We start from the raw sequence: 25,332 nt of genomic DNA on the forward strand, positions 1-25,332 counted from the left end.
CTCTCCCGGATGAAAAGTCTGACGACTTAGAAAATCCACCTCCCAGTGCTCTACACCTGGGATATGGATAGCTGATAGGTGGCAAGAGTGAATCTCTGCCCAGTGAATTATTTTTGAAACTTCTAACATCTCTAGGGAACTTCTTGTTCCCCCTCGATGGTTGATGTAAGCAACAGTCGTGATGTTGACCGACTGAAATCTGATGTACCTCAGAGTTGCTAACTGAGGCCAAACCTGAAGAGTCTTGAATATCGCTCTTAGTTACAGAATATTTATTGGAAGGAGAGACTCCTCATGAGTCCACGATCCCTGAGCCCTCAGGGAGTTCCAGACTGCACCCCAACCTAGAATGCTGGCATTTGTTGTTACAATAGTCCAATCTGGCCTGCGAAGGTCATACCTTTAGACAGATGGACCCGAGATAGCCACCAGGGAAGAGGATCCCTGGTCTCTTGGTCCAGATTCAGTTGAGGGGACAAATCTGTGTAATCCCCGCTCCACTGACTGAGCCTGCATAGTTGCAGCGGTCTGAGATGTAAGCGCGCAAACGGCACAATGTCCATTGCTGCTACCATTAAGCCGATTACTTCCATACACTGAGCCACCAAAGGGCGCGGAATGGAATGAAGAACCCGACAGGAATTTAGAAGCTTTGATAACCTGGACTCCGTCAAGGTAAATTTTCATTTCTACAGAATCTATCGGAGTCCCTAGAAAGGAAACTCTTGTGAGTGGGGAAAGAGAACACTTTCCACCCATGCGACCTCAGAAATGCCAGTACTACGTCCGTATGAGACTTGGCAATTTGGAAGTTTGACACCTGTATCAGGATGTCGTCTAAATAAGGGGCTACTGCTATGCCCCGCGGCCTTAGGACCGCCAAAAGCGACCCTAGAACCTTTGTAAAGATTCTTGTGGCTGTAGCTAATCCAAAGGGAAGAGCTACAACTGGTAATGCCTGTCTTGAAAGGCAAACCTGAGAAACCGATGATGATCTTTTTGTATCGGAATGTGAAGATAAGCATCCTTTAGATCCACTGTAATCATATATTGACCCTCCTGGATCAGTGGTAGGATTGTACGAATAGTTTCCATCTTGAATGATGGAACTCTGAGGAATTTGTTTAAGATCTTTAGATCCAAAATCGGTCTGAAGGTTCCCTCTTTTTTGGGAACCACAAACAGAGTTGAGTAAAAACCCTGTTCCTGTTCCTCCTTTGGAACTGGATGGATCACTCCCATAACTAGGAGGTCTCGTACACAGTGTAAGAATGCCTCTCTCTTTATCTGGTTTGCAGATAATTGTGAAAGGTGAAATCTCCCTTTTGGGGGGGAAGCTTTGAAGTCCAGAAGATATCCCTGGGATATTATTTCCAACGCCCAGGGATCCTAAACATCTCTTGCCCACGCCTGGGCGAAGAGTGAAAGTCTGCCCCCTACTAGATCCGTTACCGGATAGGGGGTCGATCCTTCATGCTGTCTTAGAGGCAGCAGCAGGCTTTTTGACCTGCTTACCTTTTTTCCAGGTCTGGTTTGGTCTCCAGACCGTCTTGGATTGAGCAAAAGTTCCCTCTTGTTTATTATTAGAGGAAGTTGATGCTGCACCTGCCTTGAAGTTTCGAAAGGCATGAAAATTAGACTGTTTGGCCCTAGATTTGGACCTGTCCTGAGGAAAGGCACGACCTTTTCCTCCCGTGATATCAGCAATAATCTCCTTCAAACCAGGCCCGAATAGGGTCTGCCCCTTGAAGGGAATGTTAAGTAGCTTAGATTTTAAAGTCACGTCAGCTGACCATGATTTAAGCCATAGCGCTCTGCGCGCCTGTATAGCAAAACCAGAATTCTTAGCCGTTAGTTTATTCAAATGAACAATGGCATCAAAAATAAAATAATTGGCTAGCTTAAGTGCTCTAAGTTTGCCAAGTATGTCATCCAATAGTGTCGCTACCTGTAAAGCCTCTTCCAGAGACTCAAACCAGTACGCCGCAGCAGCAGTGACAGGGGCAATGCATGCAATGGGCTGTAGGATAAAACCTTTTTGAATAAATATTTTCTTAAGGTAACCTAATTTTTTATCCATTGGATCTACAGGGATAGTAGTACGCTTTGCTAGAGTAGAAACTGCTCCCTCCACCTTAGGGACTGTCTGCCATAAGTCCCGTGTGGTGGCGTCTATTGGAAAACATTTTTCTAAAAATAGAAGGGGAAGAGAACGGCACACCTGGTCTATCCCATTCCTTATTAATAATTTCTGTAAACCTTTTAGGTATTGGAAAAACATCAGTACACACTGGCACTGTAAAGCATTTATCCAGTCTACACAATTTCTCTGGCACTGCAATGGTATCACAGTCATTCAGAGCAGCTAAAACCTCCCTAAGCAACACGCGGAGGTGTTCAAGCTTAAATTTAAATGTAGAAATATTAGAATCAGGTATCTTTCCTGAGTCATTAACATCACCCACTGACTGAAGCTCTCCTTCCTCAGCTTCTGCATATTGTGAGGCAGTATCAGACATGGTTCTTAAAGCGTCAGTATTCTCTGCATTTTGTCTCACCCCAGAGCTATCTCGCTAACCTCTAAGTTCAGGTAGTCTGGCTAATACCACTGACAGTGTATTATCCATGACTGCCGCTATGTCTTGTAAAGTAAACGCTATGGGCGCCCTAGATGTACTTGGCACCATTTGAGCGGGAGTCCCTTGGGCGGGAGTCAAAGGGTCTGACACGTGGGGAGAGTTAGTCGGCATAACTTTCCCCTCGTCAGATTCCTCCGGTGATAATTTTTTTAAAAACAGAATATGATCTTTATTGCATAAAATGAAATCAGTACATTTGGTACACATTCTAAGAGGGGGTTCCACCATGGCTTTTAAACATAATGAACAAGGAGTTTCTTCTATGTCAGACATGTTTATACAGACTAGCAATGAGACTAGCAAGCTTGGAAAACACTTTAAATCAAGTTAACAAGCAAATATAAAAAACGGTACTGTGCCTTTAAGAGAAACAAATTTTGTCAGAATTTGAACAAAAGTGAAAAAATGCAGTAAATCAAACGAAATGTTTACAGTGTATGTAATAGGCTAGCAGAGCATTGCATCCACTTGCAAATGGGTGATTAACCACTTAGTTCAAAAAACGGATCAAAAAACCGAAATAGACGTTTTTTAACAGTCACAACCAACTGCCACAGCAAGCTGTGGCCCTACCTTCCCCAATAAACGACTTTGGAAAGCCTTTGAGCCCTTTAGAGATGTCCTATAGCATACAGGGGACTCCTGAGGGAAGCTGGATGTCACAGATTGTAATTTTTAACTGCACCAACTGTAACTTTTATACTATAACAGTGAAAGCCTCATTAAACTGTTTCTAGTCAAAATTTAAGCCAGCCATGTGGAAAAAACTAGGCCCCAATAAAGTTTTATCACCAAAGCATATATAAAAATGATTAAACATGCCAGCAAATGTTTTATATTGCATTTATATAAGGGTATTACCCCCTGAGAGTAAGCATGATACCAGTTGTTATTAAATCACTGTATTCAGGCTTAACTTACATTAATCCGGTATCAGCAGAATTTTCTAGTGTTTTCCATCTCTAGAAAAAATTATAACTGCACATACCTGATAGCAGAATAAACTGCACGCCATTCTCTCGCTGAAGTTACCTCATCTGTGTAATCCCCTCAGACATATGTGAGAACAGCAATGGATCTTAGTTACAACCTGCTAAGATCATAGGAACCTCAGGCAGATTCTTCTTCTATTTACTGCCTGAGATAAAATAGCACAACTCCGGTACTATTTAAAAATAACAAACTTTTGATTGAAGAAAATAAACTAGCTATATTTAACCACTCTCTCCTACAACGACCTTGCTTGTTGAGAGTTGCAAGAGAATGACTGGCTATGACAGTTGGGGAGGAGCTATATTACAGCTCTGCTGTGGGTGTCCTCTTGCAACTTCCTGTTGGGAATGAGAATATCCCACAAGTAATGGATGATCCGTGGACTGGATACACCTTACAAGAGAAACAACACTTTTTTGACTGTGTTAAGTAATAGCAGTCAGTTTCCTTCCCACGTGTGCGTTTCAGTGCCTGCCTGCCAGGGCACAGTGTCACCCCAGTGCAACTCATATCTGGTGTAACAGTAGTGTAGATTTAAAAAAAACAACACTTTTTTGATTTTTTTAAATAATAGCAGTCAGTTTCCTTCACACGTGTCAGTTTCAGTGCCTGCCTGCCAGGGCACAGTGTCAACCCAGTGCAACTCATATCTGGTGTAACAGTAGTGTAGATTTAAAAAAAAAAAACACTTTTTTGACTGTGTTAAATAATAGCAGTCAGTTTCCTTCACACGTGTGCGTTTCAGGGCCTGCCTGCCAAGGCACAGTGTCACCCCAGTGCAACTCATATCTGGTGTAACATTAGTGTAGATTTAAAAAAAACAACACTTTTTGGACTGTGTTAAATAATAGCAGTCAGTTTCCTTCACACGTGTGCGTTTCAGGGCCTGCCTGCCAGGGCACAGTGTCAACCCAGTGCAACTCATATCTGGTGTAACAGTAGTGTAGATTTAAAAAAAACAAACACTTTTTTGACTGTGTTAAATAATAGCAGTCAGTTTCCTTCACACATGTGCGTTTCAGGGCCTGCCTGCCAAGGCACAGTGTCAACCCAGTGCAACTCATATCTGGTGTAACAGTAGTGTAGATTTAAAAAAAAAAAACACTTTTTTGACTGTGTTAAATAATAGCAGTCAGTTTCCTTCACACGTGTGCGTTTCAGGGCCTGCCTGCCAAGGCACAGTGTCACCCCAGTGCAACTCATATCTGGTGTAACAGTAGTGTAGATTTACAAAAACAACACTTTTTTGACTGTGTTAAATAATAGCAGTCAGTTTCCTTTACACGTGTGCGTTTCAGTGCCTGCCAGGGCACAGTGTCACCCCAGTGCAACTCATATCTGGTGTAACAGTAGTGTACATTTAAAAAAAAAAATACAATTTTGACTGTAATAGATTGAATAGCAGTTAGTTGTCTGCAAGCGTGTGTGTCAGGCCTACAGCGTCTACTCTGCCAACTTCTGCCAGTGCACAGTGCTACTCATATCTGTTGTCACAGTAGCTTGCACGCATAGTACCACCAATCGAAAAAAAAATGACAGGCAGAGGCAAGCCACCCCGCAGGGGCCGTCGTGTTCGTGGTGCTGTGATTCCCTTTGGCCCTAGAATAATGCCCAGTGTTCAGAGGCCACGTACCCCGAACTCGAACATTTCTGAGGACATAGTTGACTGGCTAACACAGGACATTCAATCTTCTACAGCTTCCGCTCCGAACCTTGACGCACCATCCTCCTCCAGCTTAGCTTCAGGCACCTCTCAAGTTACCACTCGCCTGCCTGCCGCGACCACCAACACTAGCACCACAGCCGCTTCACTTGATCTGTCAGAGGAGTTATTTACACATCAGTTGGAAGAAATGAGTGATGCGCAACCATTATTGCCAGAGGATGTAGATAACAGGGATATGTCTCAGTCAGGCAGCATTACACACATGGATCTACTGTGTGATGATGATGATGTTGTACTCGCTGCGGGAGTTTGGTCTGTCACTGTGAAGCGGGCGTAACCCTTACACTACCTGATCGATACAACATCATACCTGATGTTTTAAAGCACGTTATTCCAAACAATTTAGGAATGTTAGGTGATTTATGCCCTTTATGGCTTAAAACCAGACTCTGCATCAACTATGTAATTTTCCATGGGAGTTTTGCCATGGATCCCCCTCTGGCATGCCACAGTCCAGGTGTTAGTCCCCTTGAAACAACTTTTCCATCACTATTGTGGCCAGAAAGAGTCGCTGTGGGTTTTAAAATTCGCCTGCCCATTGAAGTCAATGGGGGTTCGCCCGGTTCACAAACTTTTGGGGAAGTTCGCGTTCGCTGTTCGCGAACCCAAATTTTTAGGTTCGCGACATCACTAATTACAAACCCAAGCCTAGTAGGTCAGGGCTCATTTACAGCTTCCAGTGCAGAGAACCAGTCTGAACTTTGCCCTTCCATTTTAGATAGACGCCTTCTGAAGCCTCTGGTCAGCAGAACCATGGGAAAGGTACTCCAGGTTCTGACCCAAAGTATCATTCCCCTTCCATTGTCTCAGACCTTGCTTTATCTTAAACATTGTATATTAAAGCTACAAATAATGTTGTAAAACACCACTGCCATAGAGTACTAAAGACAAATGCACACTCATGAGCTCTTATGAGCCTACCTAGTTTTACCCTTCAATAAAAGATACCAAGAGAACAGAAACAAATTTGATAACATAAGTAAATTGGAAAGTTGTTTAAAATTGCATGTTTTATCTGAATCATGAAAGTTTAATTTTACTTTACTGTCCCTTTAACTGCGCCCTGAGACCACTAGCTTGGAAGTAAAGAAAACTCCTCACCAAACTCAGAAAGGTCCAGGGAATGCTAGCTCTAATTAGTGGCAACACAATTATTTGCCTTTTTTCATTGACTTACCAATGTGTTTAGCTAGATCCCAGTAGTGCATTGTTGCCCATTCTACAAAGGATACTAAAAGAAAGAAGCAAATTTGATAATAAAAGTAAATTGGAAAGTTAATTAAAATAACATGCTCAATCTGAGTCATAGTAGAACAATAATGGTGTTTGTATCCCTTTATGTTGCTGTCCTTTTCCTCTGCTGCACTGCAGTGAGAGAATAGATTTACATTAAAGGGACATAAACCCCTAAATTCTTTCATGATTCAGATATTCTGGCCTAGTTATCAAGCCGTCAACCTCAAATACGCTGGAATTCCGCAGCGTATTTGTGGCGAGGCTGATTCGCCTTAGTTATCAAAGGCTCGAGACCGGCAAAAGTAGAATTTAGTGACGTAAGCTTCGATCCGCCGGATTCAGTCCGACACAGATCGATTCTTATGTCACTCCAGATGTTCCGCACACAAGTGCGGCACAATCTCACTACTTTTGCTAGTTATCAAATGACTAGCAGGTACGCTCAGCACTTTTACGGCCCAGCGTACCTGGTTTTCAAACCGCCACCCCTGGAGGCGGCGGATCCCATAGGAATCAATGGGAGTCTGACCATAGCGAAAGTACAAGTTCGCTGCTGACAGACATCCCATTCATTCCTATGGGAGCTGTCTGCACCTAACACCCTAACATGTACCCCGAGTCTAAACACCGCTAATCTGACCCCCCTACACCGCCGCAACTAAATAAAGTTATTACCCCCTAAACCGCCGCTCCCGGAGCCCACCGCAAGCTACTCTATACATATTAACCCCTAAACCGCCGCTCCCGGAGCCCACCGCAACTATAATAAATGTATTAACCCCTAAACCGCCGCTCCCTGAACCCGTCGCCACCTATAATAAATTTATTAACCCCTAATCTGCCCCCCCTACACCGTCGCCACCTATAATAAATTTATTAACCCCTATCCTGCCCCCAACTACACCGCCGCCACTGTAATAAAATTATTAACCCCTAAACCTAAGTCTAACACTAACCCTAACGACCCCCTAACTTAAATATTAATTAAATAAATCTAAATAATATTTTTATTATTAACTAAATTAATCCTATTTAAAACTAAATACTTACATTTAAAATAAACCCTAATATAGCTACAATGTAATTAATAATTATATTCTTGCTATCTTAGGATTTATTTTTATTTTACAGGCAACTTTCAATTTATTTTAACTAGGTACAATAGCTATTAAATAGTTATTAACAATTTAATAGCTTACCTAGCTAAAATAAACTGAAATTTACCTGTAAAATAAATCCTAACATAAGTTACAATTACACCTAACACTACACTATACTTTAATAAATTATTCCTATTTAAAACTAAATACTTACCTGTAAAATAAACCCTAATATAGCTACAATATAAATAATAATTATATTGTAGCTATCTTAGGATTTATATTTATTTTACAGGTAACTTTTTATTTATGTTAGCTAGTTAGAATAGTTCTTAAATAGTTATTAACTATTTAATAACTACCTAGCTAAAAGAAATACAAAATTACCTGTAAAATAAATCCTAAACCTAATACTACACTATCATTAAATTAATTAAATAAACTACCAACAAATAACTACAATTAAATACAATTACATAAACTAACTAAAGTACAAAAAATAAAAAAAGCTAAGTTACAAAAAATAAAAAAATAAGTTACCAACATTTTAAAAATATTACAACAATTTTAAGCTACTTACACCTAATCTAAGCCCCCTAATAAAATAACAAACCCCCCCAAAATAAAAAAATGCCCTACCCTATTCTAAATTAAATAAAGTTCAAAGCTCTTTTACCTTACCAGCCCTTAAAAGGGCCATTTGTGGGGGCATGCCCCAAAGAAAACAGCTCTTTTGCCTGTAAAAGAAAAATACAACCCCCCCCCAACATTAAAACCCACCACCCACATACCCCTAATCTAACCCAAACCCCCCTTACAAAAACCTAACACTAATCCCCTGAAGATCATCCTACGTTGTCCATCCGATGAAGTCATCATCCAGGCGGCGTTGAAGAAGTCTTTGATCCGGCCGATGTCATCTTCCAAGAGGCGCTGAAGATGTCTTCTATCCGGGCGATGTCATCTTCCAAGCCGGGTCTTGAATCTTCCTCCCGCCGACGCGGAATCTCCTTCTTCACCGACGGACTACGACGAATGAAGGCTCCTTTAAGGGACGTCATCCAAGATGGCGTCCCCTCAATTCCGATTGGCTGATAGGATTCTATCAGCCAATCGGAATTAAGGTAGGAAAAATCTGATTGGCTGATGGAATCAGCCAATCAGATTGAGCTTGCATTCTATTGGCTGATCGGAACAGCCAATAGAATGCGAGCTCAATATGATTGGCTAATAGAATCCTATCAGCCAATCGGAATAGGAATAATAAATAGGAATAATTAGGAATAATAAATAGGAATAATTTATTAAAGTATAGTGTAGTGTTAGGTGTAATTGTAACTTAGGTTAGGATTTATTTTACAGGTAAATTTCAGTTTATTTTAGCTAGGTAAGCTATTAAATAGTTAATAACTATTTAATAGCTATTGTACCTAGTTAAAATAAATTGAAAGTTGCCTGTAAAATAAAAATAAATCCTAAGATAGCTAGAATATAATTATTATTTATATTGTAGCTATATTAGGGTTTATTTTAAAGGTAAGTATTTAGTTTTATATAGGATTAATTTAGTTAATAATAAAAATATTATTTAGATTTATTTAATTAATATTTAAGTTAGGGGGGCGTTAGGGTTAGTGTTAGACTTAGGTTTAGGGGTTAATAATTTTATTACAGTGGCGGCGGTGTAGTGGGGGGCAGGATAGGGGTTAATAAATTTATTATAGGTGGCGACGGTGTAAGGGGGGGCAGGATAGGGGTTAATAAATTTATTATAGGTGGCGACGGTGTAGGGAGGGGCAGGATAGGGGTTAATAGGTTTAATATAGGTTGCGGTGGGTTCAGGGAGCGGCGGTTTAGGGGTTTTTATTTATTTAGTTGCGGCGAGGTGCGGGATCAGCAGGATAGGGGTTAATAACTTTATTATAGAGGGCGACGGTATAGGGGGGGCAGGATAGGGGTTACTAGGTATAATGTAGGTGGCAGCGGTGTCCGGGAGCGGCGGTTTAGGGGTTAATACATTAATCAGAGTTGCGGCAGGGTCTAGGAGCGGCGGTTTAGGGGTTAGTAACTTTATTTAGTTGTGGGAGGCTCCGGGGGCGCCGGTATAGGGATAGAACAGTGTAATTAGTGTGAGTGCTTAGTGACAGGCTAGCAATAAAGCTGGGAAAAAGCCGAAGAGCAGCAAGATCGGATGAGTGATAACTCTCACAGTCCGCTGCTCATCGCCCCGCGGCTTTTTGACAGCTTTATTTGATAACTTAGGCTAACGTATTCAAGGTCCGCGGCGGCGAAGGTAGGCGAGCTTAGGCGGACGTATAGGGCCGGCGAAGGCAGAAAAGTAGACGGCTTGATAACTACCCCCCAAAGAATACAATTTTTAACAACTTTTTAATTTACTTCTAATAACAAAGTGAGACTACAGCCAGTGATTGGAGCATATTCATTTCTATCTCTCCCTGATTGGCTCACCAGCTGTATCTTCCACACAATAAGCACTGCCTTCATTATTTAAAGGGCATTTCATTTTAAACAACTTTCCAATGTACTTTTATCATCAAATTTGCTTTGTTCTTTTGGAATTCTTTGTTGAAAGCTAATATACTCATTTCTAAAACCATGAATGAAAGTTTTTCACAACTAGAGGGCGTTAGTTGATGTGTGCCTAATAGATAACATTGTGTTCACGCCTGTGGAGTTACTTATGAGAGGGCAGTGATTGGCTAAAATGCAAGTCTGTCAAAAGAACAGAGAAAAAGGGAAGTCTGCAGAGGCTTAGATACAAGGTAAATCACAGAGCTAATACATGTATTAATATATCAGTGTTGAATATGCAAAACTGGGGAATGGGTATTAAAAGGGATTGGCTATCATTTTAAACTTTAATAATTTTGGAGTAGACTGTCCCTTTAAGACAATAACCTGTTTAAAAATGAAGTACAATAAGGACATTAGAAAATTAAATATTTTTTTTAAAAGAATATCCCTTTAATATCTGATATATACTAGCCATAGATACCTATGGCCTAGATTTAGAGTTTGGCGTTAGCCGTGAAAACCAGCGTTAGAGGCTCCTAACGCTGGTTTTAAGCTACCTCTGGTATTTGGAGTCACTCAAAAAAGGGTCTAACGCTCACTTTTCAGCCGCGACTTTTCCATACCGCAGATCCCCTTACGTAAATTGCGTATCCTATCTTTTCAATGGGATTTTTCTAACTCCGGTATTTAGAGTCGTGTCTGAAGTGAGCGTTAGACATCTAACGACAAAACTCCAGCCGCAGGAAAAAAGTCAGTAGTTAAGAGCTTTCTGGGCTAACGCCGGTTTATAAAGCTCTTAACTACTGTACTCTTAAGTACACTAACACCCATAAACTACCTATGTACCCCTAAACCGAGGTCCCCCCACATCGCCGCCACTCGATTAAATTTTTTTAACCCCTAATCTGCCGACCGCCACCTACGTTATACTTATGTACCCCTAATCTGCTGCCCCTAACACTGCCTACCCCTATATTATATTTATTAACCCCTAACCTGCCCCCACAACGTCGCAGCCAGCTACCTACAATAATTAACCCCTAATCTGCCGACCGCAAAGCGCCGCCACCTACGTTATACTTATGTACCCCTAATCTGCTGCCCCTAACACCGCCGACCCCTATATTATATTTATTAACCCCTAATCTGCCCCCCTCAACGTCGCCTCCACCTGCCTACACTTATTAACCCCTAATCTGCCGAGCGGACCGCACCGCTATTATTATAAAGTTATTAACCCCTAATCCGCCTCACTAACCCTATAATAAATAGTATTAACCCCTAATCTGCCCTCCCTAACATCGCCGACACCTAACTTCAATTATTAACCCTTAATCTGCCAACTGGAGCTCACCGCTATTCTAATAAATGTATTAACCCCTAAAGCTAAGTCTAACCCTAACACTAACACCCCCCTAAATTAAATATAATTTTAATCTAACGAAATTAATTAACTCTTATTAAATAAATTATTCCTATTTAAAGCTAAATACTTACCTGTAAAATAAATCCTAATATAGCTACAATATAAATTATAATTATATTATAGCTATTTTAGGATTAATATTTATTTTACAGGCAACTTTGTATTTATTTTAACGAGGTACAATAGCTATTAAATAGTTAAGAACTATTTAATAGCTAAAATAGTTAAAATAATTACAAAATTACCTGTAAAATAAATCCTAACCTAAGTTACAATTAAACCTAACACTACACTATCAATAAATTAATTAAATAAAATACCTATAATTATCTACAATTAAACCTAACACTACACTATCAATAAATAAATTAAATATAATACCTACAAATAACTACAATAAAATAAACTATCTAAAGTACAAAAAATAAAAAAGAACTAAGTTACAAAAAATAAAAAAATATTTACAAACATAAGAAAAATATTACAACAATTTTAAACTAATTACACCTACTCTAAGCCCCCTAATAAAATAACAAAGCCCCCCAAAATAAAAAAATGCCCTACCCTATTCTAAATTACTAAAGTTCAAAGCTATTTTACCTTACCAGCCCTGAACAGGGCCCTTTGCGGGGCATGCCCCAATAAGTTCAGCTCTTTTGCCTGTAAAAAAAAACATACAATACCCCCCCCCAACATTACAACCCACCACCCACATACCCCTAATCTAACCCAAACCCCCCTTAAATAAACCTAACACTAAGCCCCTGAAGATCTTCCTACCTTATCTTCACCATACCAGGTTCACCGATCGATCCAGAAGAGCTCCTCCGATGTCCTGATCCAAGCCCAAGTGGGGGGCTGAAGAGGTCCATGATCCGGCTGAAGTCTTCATCCAAGCGGGGCAGAAGAGGTCTTCCATCCGATTGAAGTCTTCATCCAAGCGGGATCTTCTATGGTCATCCATCCGGAGTGGACGGCAGGATCCTGAAGACCTCCAACGCGGAACATCCATCCTGCCCGACGACTGAACGACGAATGACGGTTCCTTTAAATGACGTCATCCAAGATGGCGTCCCTCAAATTCCGATTGGCTGATAGGATTCTATCAGCCAATCGGAATTAAGGTAGGAATATTCTGATTGGCTGATGGAATCAGCCAATCAGAATCAAGTTCAATCTGATTGGCTGATCCAATCAGCCAATCGGATTGAACTTGATTCTGATTGGCTGATTCCATCAGCCAATCAGAATATTCCTACCTTAATTCCGATTGGCTGATAGAATCCTATCAGCCAATCGGAATTCGAGGGATGCCATCTTGGATGACGTCATTTAAAGGAACCATCATTCGTCGTTCAGTCGTCGGGCAGGATGGATGTTCCGCGTTGGAGGTCTTCAGGATCCTGCCGCTCCGCTCCGGATGGATGACCATAGAAGATCCCGCTTGGATGAAGACTTCAATCGGATGGAAGACCTCTTCTTTAAAGGAACCGTCCCCCCACATCGCCGCCACTCGATTAAATTTTTTTAACCCCTAATCTGCCGACCGCCACCTACGTTATACTTATGTACCCCTAATCTGCTGCCCCTAACACTGCCGACCCCTATATTATATTTATTAACCCCTAACCTGCCCCCCACAACGTTGCAGCCAGCTACCTACAATAATTAACCGCTAATCTGCCGACCGCAAAGCGCCGCCACCTACGTTATACTTATGTACCCCTAATCTGCTGCCCCTAACACCGCCGACCCCTATATTATATTTATTAACCCCTAATCTGCCCCCCTCAACGTCGCCTCCACCTGCCTACACTTATTAATCCCTAATCTGCCGAGCGGACCGCACCGCTATTATTATAAAGTTATTAACCCCTAATCCGCCTCACTAACCCTATAATAAATAGTATTAACCCCTAATCTGCCCTCCCTAACATCGCTGAACGCGGCTTTTTTGCAGGTGTTAGGTTTTTTTTCAGCTCAAACAGCCCCATTGTTTTCTATGGGGGAATCGTGCACGAGCACGTTTTTGAGGCTGGCCGCTTGCGTAAGCAACTCTGGTATCGAGAGTTGAAGCTGCATTAAATATGCTCTACGCTCCTTTTTTGGAGCCTAACGCAGCCTTTATGTGGACTCTCAATACCAGAGTTATTTTTATGGTGCGGCCAGAAAAAAGCCGGCGTTAGCTTTTCGGGTCGTTACCGACAAAACTCCAAATCTAGCCGTATGATTTTAATGTCTAATATTTAACTAAAAAAAAAAGATAAAGTGGTTAAATCCAGTGACACATTGATCACATCTGATTTATAAATCAGTTTTTACATAACCCCAGTGGTGAATACTTAATAGTCTTTGTGAACAAAATAGAAAACAGCTGAAGAACCTCTGTGAGAAATGTGATCTGAATATAGACAAGGCAAAGACAAAAAAATAACATAATAAAAGATAGTGAAGGAACTATTCACCCCAACCACTGTCAAGTCTGTTTATTAATCTCTAGGCCACAGATCTAGGACAAATAAGCAGAATAAAAAAGCAGAACATTTATAATAAAAATGGTGTTAATGCAATCTGTTTGTATTTCCATCTATTTGTTTCTTTAATATCTCAGCTGTTTCCATTTATCATTATTTTTTGCCCTATGGGTTGGCATTGAAAACTAACTCAATAGAAAGAGAAATATTGAAATGAAATCTGTTCCATATCTATTGGATCAAGAAGTCATCACTAATAATTATACATGTGCACTAATAAAAAGGAAAAAAAAAAATAGTTTCTGACAAATTGATAATCACAAAACATAAAACAAATATTTTATTTTGTCTGATATTCGTTCATGGTGTCATCCAGAATTGTTTGTTTCTTTCATAACTCATACAATTTAAAAAGGTTTCCAAATTACTTATTTTATCAAATTTGCTTCATTCTCTTAGCGTGCATATGTCTGGTGCACTACATAACAGAAAATGTATTCATAAATACATATATATATATGATGGTATTTTGGTGCAATATATATATATATATATATATATATATATATATGTATAGATCTATACAGATATATATAGGACTATCTATTTAGAAATGCATAGAACATATTTCCCTATGTGCAGAACATTGGAATATGAAATATTTACATTAAATACATAGTTAAAACAGTTATTAAAATGAATATTGCATAAATATAATTTTACATGTTTTCATCTTCTTAACTGAAATATATATAGATATATGTACATATGTATTTATTTGTTTACAAGTGTATATACAGGTGAAACTCGAAAAATTAGAATATCGTGCAAAAGTTAATTTATTTCACTAATGCAACTTAAAAGGTGAAACTAATATATGAGATAGACTCATTACATGCAAAGCAAGATAGTTCAAGTCGTAATTTGTCATAATTGTGATGATTATGGCTTACAGCTCATGAAAACCCCAAATCCACAATCTCAGAAAATTAGAATATTACATGCAATAAATAAAACAAGGATTGTACATACCTGTAGAACAATATCGGACCTCTGAAAAATATAAGCATACATACTGTATGTACTCAGTACTTGGTTTGGGCCCCTTTTGCAGCAATTACTGCCTCAATGCGGCATGGCATGGAAGCTATCAGCCTGTGGCACTGCTGAGGTGTTATGGAAGACCAGGATGCTTCAATAGCGGCCTTCAGCTCTTCTGTATTGTTCAGTCTCATGTCTCTCATCTTTCTCTTGGCAATGCCCCATAGATTCTCCATGGGGTTCAGGTCAGGCGAGTTTGCTGGCCAATCAAGCATAGTAATCCCATGGTCATTGAACCAGGTTTTGGTGATTTTGGCAGTGTGGGCAGGTGCTTAGTCCTGCTGGAAAATGAAGTCAGCATCCGCATAAAGTTCATCTGCGGAAGGAAGCATGAAGCGCTCCAAAATCTCCTGGTGGACGGCTGCGTTGACCCTGGACTTAATGAAGCACAGTGGACTAACGCCAGCAGATGACATGGCTCCCCAAATCAACACAGACTGTGGAAACTTCACACTGGACTTCAAGCATCTTGCAGTGTGTGCCTCTCCATTCTTCCTCCATACTCTGGGTCCTTGGTTTCCAAATTAGATGCAAAATTTGCTCTCATCAGAAAAGAGGACTTTGGACCACTGAGCAACAGACCAGGTCTGTTTTTCTTTAGCCCAGGTAAGACGCTTCTGACATTGTTTGTTATTCAGGAGTGGCTTGACAAGAGGAATACGACATTTAAAGCCCATGTCCGGGATCCGTCTGTGTGTGGTGGCTCTTGTGAAAGTCCCCAACACTTTTGAATGGCATTTTCCTGACAATCCTCTCCAGGCTGCGGTCATCCCTGCTGCTTGTGCACCTTTTTCTTCCACACGTTTCCCTTCCACATAACTTTCTATTAATGCGCTTTGGGAACATCCAACTTCTTTTGTAATTACATTTTGAGGCTTTCCCTCCTTATGGAGGGTGTAAATGATTGTTTTCTGCACAACTCTAAGGTCAACAGTTTTTCCCATGATTGTGATTCCTACTGAACCAGACTGAGAGACCATTTAAAGTCTCAGGAACCCTTTGCAGGTGTAATGACTTAATTAGCTGATTAGAGTGGGACACTTTGAGCCTAGAATATTGCACCTTTTTACAATATTCTAATTTTCTGAGATTGTGGATTTGGGGTTTTCATGAGCTGTAAGCCATAATCATGACAATTATGACAAATCACGGCTTGAACTATCTTGCTTTGCATGTAATGAGTCTATCTCATATATTAGTTTCACCTTTTAAGTTGCATTAGTGAAATAAATTAACTTTTGCACGATATTCTAATTTTTCGAGTTCCACCTGTATGTCTGTAAATACATAAATATGCATATAAATACATATATACACACAAATAAACATTATTATTATTAGCAGGTATTTGTAGAGCTCCAACAGATTCCGCAGCACATTATTAATAATAATGTACACACAAATAAACACATATATATGTATAGGAGTTGATGATTCCAAACTGTAGCGCTCGTAGAATGGAGGAAACATAAACAGAAAACAATTTATGGTGCAGTATGATTATACTAGTTAACAGTATGGGGCAAAAAGTAAAAAATGTTGCTCACCTTTTAGATCTCAAACGTGAGGTATGTGAGGAGCATTGAAGGGAGTTAGTCCCTATCTGTGTTAAAGATGTCTGTCTTGGTGACCAGTTGGAGTATGGTACATTTGTTATTCGATACTTGTTTATTTCTGGTGCATTTGGGGTATTCTTCTCCTCTGTGGAGTATGGTATCTTTAGTTTCTAGTGATGAATTTCATCTGTATGGTGTGGGTTGAATCCTTTCTTTTTCAGGAGTATGCTGTGATCTTTATGGGGAAACAAATAATATGCTTCCCCTCTCTGAAGTATGGTAGATTCCTTTAGAAAAGACTCTGATGCGAGTATATTATGTGATAAAAACAGATATCCTTTATTGAAGCACAACAATCTGTGCTAATATATATATAAAAAGTCTCAAGATGGTGTTGGTTAGTTCTCATGCAGAGACTGAAAATATCTTCTTTCCACAAAGAAGGGGATTTGGATGAATGCTTCTTTACACAACAATGAGAAGTCACAAAGTGTGCCACTGATTAAAACTGGTGGAAATTACCTGATATTGTTCTGTGAATAATTAAGTGGTTTTAGTCCTTCTCAGGTATTCCACTTAGTAGGAGGGCTCTGGATTCACGAACCTGTATCTGACAGATTTTCTGTGATGTGCTCTGGAGCGGTGCGGTCTCGCCAGACCAGAAGTGATGTCACAAGTGGGCATGCCCTCTGTGACATCACTTCCGGTCTCTGCATGAGAACTAACCAACACCATCTTGAGACTTTTTATATATTAGCACAGATTGTTGTGTAACAGGATTTTATTAACCCTGTGATACTTGTACTCGTAAATGTAATTTTTAGTTAACAGTGCATAGCTTTGCAAATAAACTTTGTCTATAGCATGCTTGTCTCAATAAAAGCTGCTATGTAAATGTTAGTTTGCATATTAACATTGCTATTTGATTAAAAAATACACCAACAGTAAGACATACATTCTTTCAGCAAGACACTTAAAACTTACTATAAATGAAAGATATCTTTTAAATCGTTCATATACATCTTCTATATATAAAGAAGAGAACCTTGCTATATGGACCTGTTCACATGATTGTGAAAAATATAATCTTTAATATGCTTATTTTGCAATATATAAAATGTATAACTGTATTCAAATAGATGTTTAAACAAAATTATTTTGCAATATAAAAGGTTTTTATAGCTGTTCAATCTAATATACTAACCAACTAACTAATTTTAACATAAGGTGTTATATGATTTAAAATGGAGACTTATTCAACCTTGAATTTGTAAGCTCTAAAATGGATGCTCATTGCAATTTAAAGTGCGTATGTTAAAATTTGTATAACAACTTCTCAAGGCTATGAACAAAATGTCTGCATCTGATATCAGAAACATTATAAAAACACCTCTTCTGTAAACAAGGGGCATGTCTTTCTAGGCCATCTAGAGATAAGGTGACTGGTTGCATAGAAGTCATTCCGAGTGGTAAGTAAATAATTGTTATTGAAAGCAAGTTTAACTGATAATCAATTAACTCTGTGTGTATTTTGGATTTAAATGAATTTAATTTTTATTGCTTCTGTAAGCTAATCATTTTGTATAATAAAAAAATTATTAAAACAATCTTATCCCCTCAAATACCATTTCTTTATTGTACTCAGAAACTTTCTTTGTAAGAAATGAGACCTGTTTCACTGATATAATATTTAAAGGTCAGTGCTTGGAAATCATATTTCAATATAACTGTGCTTTAAGACCTTATAAGTGAATTAGGTGTGGACCACTACAATTGGCGTCCCTGGGTGTTTTGAGAGATAATATATGTTTTATAATAATTATTATAATTTTACCTAGGTCCTCTTATACTTAAGATAAGGTACTAAAATATCATGGCTATTCAGGATTTGCAGAATCTTTTAAAACTCAATGATGTGTTTAAAATGCAGAATGGTAGAGTCATTGGAAATTATGAGGTTATTGCTTTGGAGATACAGTTATGGTTTAATTTGTTTAAACTTTTCTAATGATGCTGGAGTAGCTTTGCAACATCCTATATATCGCTTCAATAAAGGATATCTGTTTTCATCACATACTCGCATCAGAGTCTTTTCTAAAGGAATCTACCATACTCCAGAGAGGGGAAGCATATTATTTGTTTCCCCATAAAGATCACAGCATACTCCTGAAAAAGAAAGGATTTGACCCACACCATACAGATGAAATTCATCACTAGAATTTAAAGATACCATACTCTACAGAGGAGAAGAATACCCCAAAGGCACCAGAAATAAACAAGTATCGAATACCAAAAGTACCATACACCTACAGGTCACCAAGACAGACATCTTTAGCACAGATAGGGATTAACTCCCTTCAACGCTCCTCACATACCTCACATGTTTGAGGGCTAAAAAGATGAGCAACATTTTTTACTTTTTGCCCCATACTGTTAACTAGTATTATCATACTGCACCATAAATTGTTTCTGTTTATGCTTCCTCCATTCTACGAGCGCTTCAGTTTGGAACCCTCAACTCCTACCCATACTACTATTTTTTCCATCGATTATAGTGGAATTTCCAGACCAAGCTGCCTTTATATTTAGACATATATCTGTATGTATCTCTATGTTAAAGCCCTTTGCCTGCCTTTGCTTTTTCTAACACCTGAGATCTCATATCTTTGAGCCTTTATAACTTTTTTATGCACTAGTTTTTTTTAATAGTTTTTATTAATACTTTTATTATGAGTGTACTTTGTATTGTATTTTTGATGTGTTTTGTAACACTTTTTTGTTTTGCAAAACAGTTAACCAGAGCTCTGAGGTCAAGGTAATGATTCTAGAGTAAATCGCGATTGAGCTCACGTGTTAGCATTTACTTTCAACTTGTAATATGAGCGCAATTTAAATTGCATGCAAACGAACGTGAAAACCCGATATCACGCGCGTGCAAACATTAGCGCTCCACTCTTAATCTGTCCCACAGTAGGAGCAAGGGGGTTTTTGCATTTTATTTTTTACAATAGAATGACCATTTAAGCTATGCATTGCAAAATAACTGCATACAAAATGAATGTATTTAATGTCATTATGTTTGCATGATAAAGAAATTCTGGCAATTGGAAACAGTTCAAGAATACACCACTGGAAACACCTGGTGGAATCCATTGTCCTGGTGTGATTTGCTGTCACTAATTTGTAACAAATAAAATTTATCGACAAAATTACTGTGTAAAATGTTGCAGGTTTATCAATCACCAGGAGTTTTACAACATTAACATTCAAAATAAATAACAAATACGCAATGCCCAATACAATGTTGTTTTAGCGTCCTTACTGCAGTATCAACATTTTCAGTATTGGGAATGATTAAGGGCTAGATTACAAGTAGCAAGCTTTTGTCAGTGCGGGACACAATAAGCAATATTACATCCGGAAGACCTTTCGTAAGGTGTAATAGTTTAAAAAAAAAAAAAAATTAAACTCATATATACACTTTCTGTTAAAAATATTTCATATAAATATATATTTTAATTTTTTTTATAAGGGTTGAAAGGAATATGGTATATGGCAATGTATTTGACTGGAAAAAAAGTTATAATGTGTATATATACAGTATCTCACAAAAGTGAGTACACCCCTCACATTTTTGTAAATATTTTATTATATCTTTTCATGTGACAACACTGAAGAAATGACACTTTGCTACAATGTAAAGTAGTGAGTGTACAGCCTGTATAACAGTGTAAATGTGCTGTCCCCTCAAAATAACTAAACACACAGTCATTAATGTCTAAACCGTTGGCAACAAAAGTGAGTACACCCCTAAGTGGAAATGTCCAAATTTGGCCCAATTAGCCATTTTCCCTCCCCAGTGTCATGTGACTCGTTAGTGTTACAAGGTCTTAGGGGTGAATGGTGAGCAGGTGTGTTAAATTTGTTGTTATCTCTCTCACACTCTCTCATACTGGTCACTGGAAGTTCAACATGGCAACTCATGGCAAAGAACTCTCTGAGGATCTGAAAAAAGGAATTGTTGCTCTACATAAAGATGGCCTAGGCTATAAGTTGATTGCCAAGACCCTGAAACTGAGCTGCAGCACAGGGGTCGAGACCATGCAGCGGTTTTACAGTACAGGTTCCACTCAGAACAGGCTTCGCCATGGTCGACCAAATAAGTTGAATGCACGTGCTCAGTGTCATATCCAGAGGCTTTCTTTGGGAAATAAAAGTATGAGTGCTGCCAGCATTGCTGCAGAGGTTCAAGGGGTGGGGGGGGTCAGCCTGTCAGTGCTTAGACCATACACCACACACTGCATCAGATTGGTCTGCATGGCTGTCATCCCAGAAGAAGGAAGCCTCTTCTTAAGATGAAGCACAAGAAAGCCTGCAAACAGTTTGCTGAACACAAGCAGACTAAGGAACTACTGGAACCATGTCATGTGGTCCCATGAGAGCAAGATAAAATTATTTGGTTCAGATAGCGTCAAGCGTGTGTGGTGACAACCAGCTGAGGAGGAGTACAGAATAATCAATTAACTGTCAAGATAGATAGTTGATGCATATTGTAAATCTAAAGCCAAAATGAATCAGCTTTTTTTTTCGTTGCGTACATTTGTGTTTTTTTTGTTAAAGGACCATTTGTCATTTACAGACAAAATCAATAAATATGGAAAATTAATTTTTTTGTTAAATTTGCCATATTCAAAAAGCACGTCTATTAACATGGGTCTTACATTAATATATGTATATAACACAAACTCTAACATTATACAGGTAAATTATAAGAGGAAAATGAATAGTTTACTCATAGATAACAGGACTCTACTCAATTGACATAAAGTCCAAAACTAGTTACGGATCTGTGAAACCAACACCAGTACAAACAAAACACCGGAGTTAAGTACTAATATTGAGAGATCTTTAAAAATCCTCTGTCTCCCACCTCCTCACAGTCAATTCATGTGAACATGAATCAATGAATCCAATCTCAAACAAAAATAGAGAGTGGCGCCCCCAAATAGTGCAATTCTTCCAATAGATGTAATAGGTGTGATGACAAAAATATACTCACAAGATGTAAAGCACTGAAATGTGCTGTACGAGCAGTCTGGACCCAATCATGCCATCCAGCAAGCATAAACACTTGGAAAAATGGATCCAGTGGCCCCTATTTATTAAAGGTCTTGCGGAACTGATCCGACAGTGCGGATCAGGTCCACAAGAACTCGCTAAATGCGGAGAGCAATTCGCTCTCCGCATTTAACTTTGCACCAGCAGCTCACAAGAGTTGCTGGTGCAACGCCGCCCCCTGCTGACTCGCCAGCATGGAGCTGTCAATTGCTGTGATGGCTCAGAGCAGGCGGACAGGGTTATGGAGCAGCGGTCATTAGACCACTGCTTCATAACTGGTGTTTCTGGCGAGTTTGAAGACTCACCAGAAACACGGGCTCACAAGCTCCATACGGAGCTTGTTAAATGGGCCCCACAGTCTCCAGTCAGTCAAACTCAAAATGACAATCTCAGATCCAGATTTACATTAAAATCATTTTGAAGGGGGCGGAGCTAACTGCCAACAGGAGTAGCTGTGTAGTAGGAGAGCTCCTGACTTTGAGGACTTTAAAAGTGACTTTAAGCCTATGTATTCCTAGTTTTTGGCTGCAAAGCTGTCTAATACCCCATACAGAGAGTGGCCATACCCTATCGAGCTAAGAATCTGGAGACTTTTTGGCCGTTTCCTGCTCTCAGGCTAAAGCTCGACCTAACTTATACCCAGAACCTCGGTGACGCCCCGCAACTGCTCCGGAGGGTCAGGGATCCGCTCCGGAGCAAAAGACTGCTGCAGACTCCCTAGCTTAGAGGTTGCATAGCCTCTCATATTCATTACCGGAGACTCCGTGGTAACGCTACGTATCGTCACCGCTCAACTCTGCATCGGTCTCGACTCACCTATCCGGGAGCTACCTACAGGACCGCTCCAGCTCTCATCCTAATGGACCGCAGGATCTTCCACTCCTCACCTCCAGCGGGCCCTCCTTGTGGTCTCTCCGCACTGTGGCCCGGATTCCCCTTAAAGTTTTAGCGCGAAGTTCCACCATCTTGCCGGGCGCCTTTCTTACCCGGAATGCCGAGGCCACAGTAAAGTTTGGGGCCTTATCACAGGACTGCCTGTCGTCCCTGCCGGAGAAGGGGGATACCCGACCTTGAGGAGCTGGCTCACTTGCTATAAGCCTCAACGTGCGGCACCCTTGCAGCAACCGACATCCGGATCGCAAGACCACATCCTATTTGACGGCCACGACACATATCTAGAGGTGAGGGGAGACCGGGAGGTGAGGAGGGAATTGCAGGGGTGTCATAAAGCACAGGGTTTGATCTTCGGAGTAGTTTACACTCCTTAGCCCTCCTCTCTAATACTAGGCTACATGAACCAAACCTAGACGGCCCACGAGGTACTTTGGGGCCTAAGATACCGGGACTTTGAGAGGCCTCCTATAAAGTTAACTAGGCCTACTTAGCTCCTACCACACGCTGGGACTTTCCTGAGGACCCCTTAACCCCTCAAGTAATTTACAGAAAGCATAGAAGGCCCTATACACCATCCTCTAGGCCTCTTATATAAATCGACCTGCAATCAAGTTTATGAGGTAGACAAATTACATAACCTCTGTACATCTTGGGTCTCATCTCATTATTGCTACCCACGTGGGGACACAGAGTTCAGCCTCTTTAAGACTCATAAAGTATTTCACGTCTTTGAGCCCCCAGGCCTACCATAAATCAAGAGCCTTTTTTTTGGTTCCCCCCTCAGTGCCCTTTATTTTCACAAGTTCCCTAACACTCTTGCCTATTTGTCTCCTTAAACACAAGTTTATTCTGGACACTACGGTGGGTATTTGGGGGGGTGTAATTTAGCTGCTGCGTCAGCTTTTGTGCCTCTGAGGTCCATACCCAGAGTGGAGTGTCATGTATATGATTTGCCTAAAATTGTTGGCATATCTCATCATACTCTAAACCTCTTCCACCCTCAATACCTACCCTCCAACCCTGCCCCTACTAATCTATCAAAGCTATACAAATTGAAGTGTGCAAGTAATATCACAAGCGTACCATCTGTGTGACCACCCCTCACCTTCCCGCTCCTGCTCAGCTTGTCTGGGTGGGTCATTTCCCCTCTCCCTTCCTTCGGGTCGTATCCCCATGTTCCCTAAGGTGAGAGTCTCGCTTTTGGGTATTGGCGCAGTTGTAACCATCTCACGCACCCTCTGGTGCACACAACCCTAGACATAGTGTTGTCCTTAACCTCTCTCCCTGGAGTTTTTTTTACTGCCACGTCAGTCATATACTCTAATTAGCCCTTTTCGGCATGCTGTGAGGAGTTTCTTTCCTCTCTGATGTGGTAAGTGAAAAAGCTTGTATGGCTGGGGTGGTTGACCCTTTTTAGCAGTATATATATATAAACTGAAGCTTAACTCATGTTCTAATGAATGTTTCACCCTGTACTCTTATGACTTAACTGATTATTCCACAGGCTACGGGAGGCCCTTTTCTGTTACTATTGAAAGAATATATTGAAGTTTCTTTCTTTGAGGTTTCTGTTTGATCAAAGATTAATAATGCCGCACACTGCCAGGAAACAGTCTAAGTCTCAGAATAAAGTTAAGAAAACAGTTCTGGATCACTTTTCTCTTCCAACTACCAGAGTACCATCTCAGTCGGCCTCTAGCCATGCTGATCAGGACTCCCAGGATGGCGACTTACAATCTAGTGTCAATTCCTGCGCGACCACCTCCAAATATATCACAGAGTCAACTATGCAGAAATTGTTGGCTGCCCAAACCCTTTCAATAACCCAAGAGATTCATCGCAGCTCGGCTGAGCTCCGTAAGGACATTTCTGATATTGGGGAAGGGGTTGATGCCTTGAAGCGCAAGCAGGATGACCTAACCACTGACCATACCAATCTCCTGGCATACTCTGAATCTTTGGCGGATCAGATCACACAATTGGAATACAAATTAGCCGATTTGGAGGACAGATCGCGACGCAGCAACATTAGTTTCCGAGGCATTCCAGAGGCTGTCTCACCTCCTGAGTTACAGAACTTCATTTCAGAGTTATTTAAGGAACTCCTGGGAACATTCACTATGACTCCTAACACTCTGGAGCGTTGTCATAGGGCGCTCAGGCCCAGAGCGCTCTCGTCTGACAAACCTAGAGATGTATTTGTATGTTTCCATAGCTACAGTCTTAAAGATCAGATCTTGCAGGCAGCCTTCTGTAAGCCTTCCTTACCTGAAAAGTTCAAGAACATCCAATTGCTACAGGACTTGCCTCAACACACTCTTCAACAAAGGAGACTGCTCTCCCCAGTAACAGAGATCCTAAGATGAGAGAATATAAAATACAGATGGGGCTTTCCAACTAAAATTCTCATCACAAAGGACAATCACTCACATACAGTGGCTAACCTCAATTACAGTGGCTAACCTCAATCAAGGCTTCACACTCCTTGAAACATGGGGCCACCTATGAGTAACCTCCAACCACCATCTTCACAG

Source organism: Bombina bombina, chromosome 7 (genome assembly GCF_027579735.1).
Source record: "Bombina bombina isolate aBomBom1 chromosome 7, aBomBom1.pri, whole genome shotgun sequence".
NCBI classification, from domain to species: domain Eukaryota; kingdom Metazoa; phylum Chordata; class Amphibia; order Anura; family Bombinatoridae; genus Bombina; species Bombina bombina.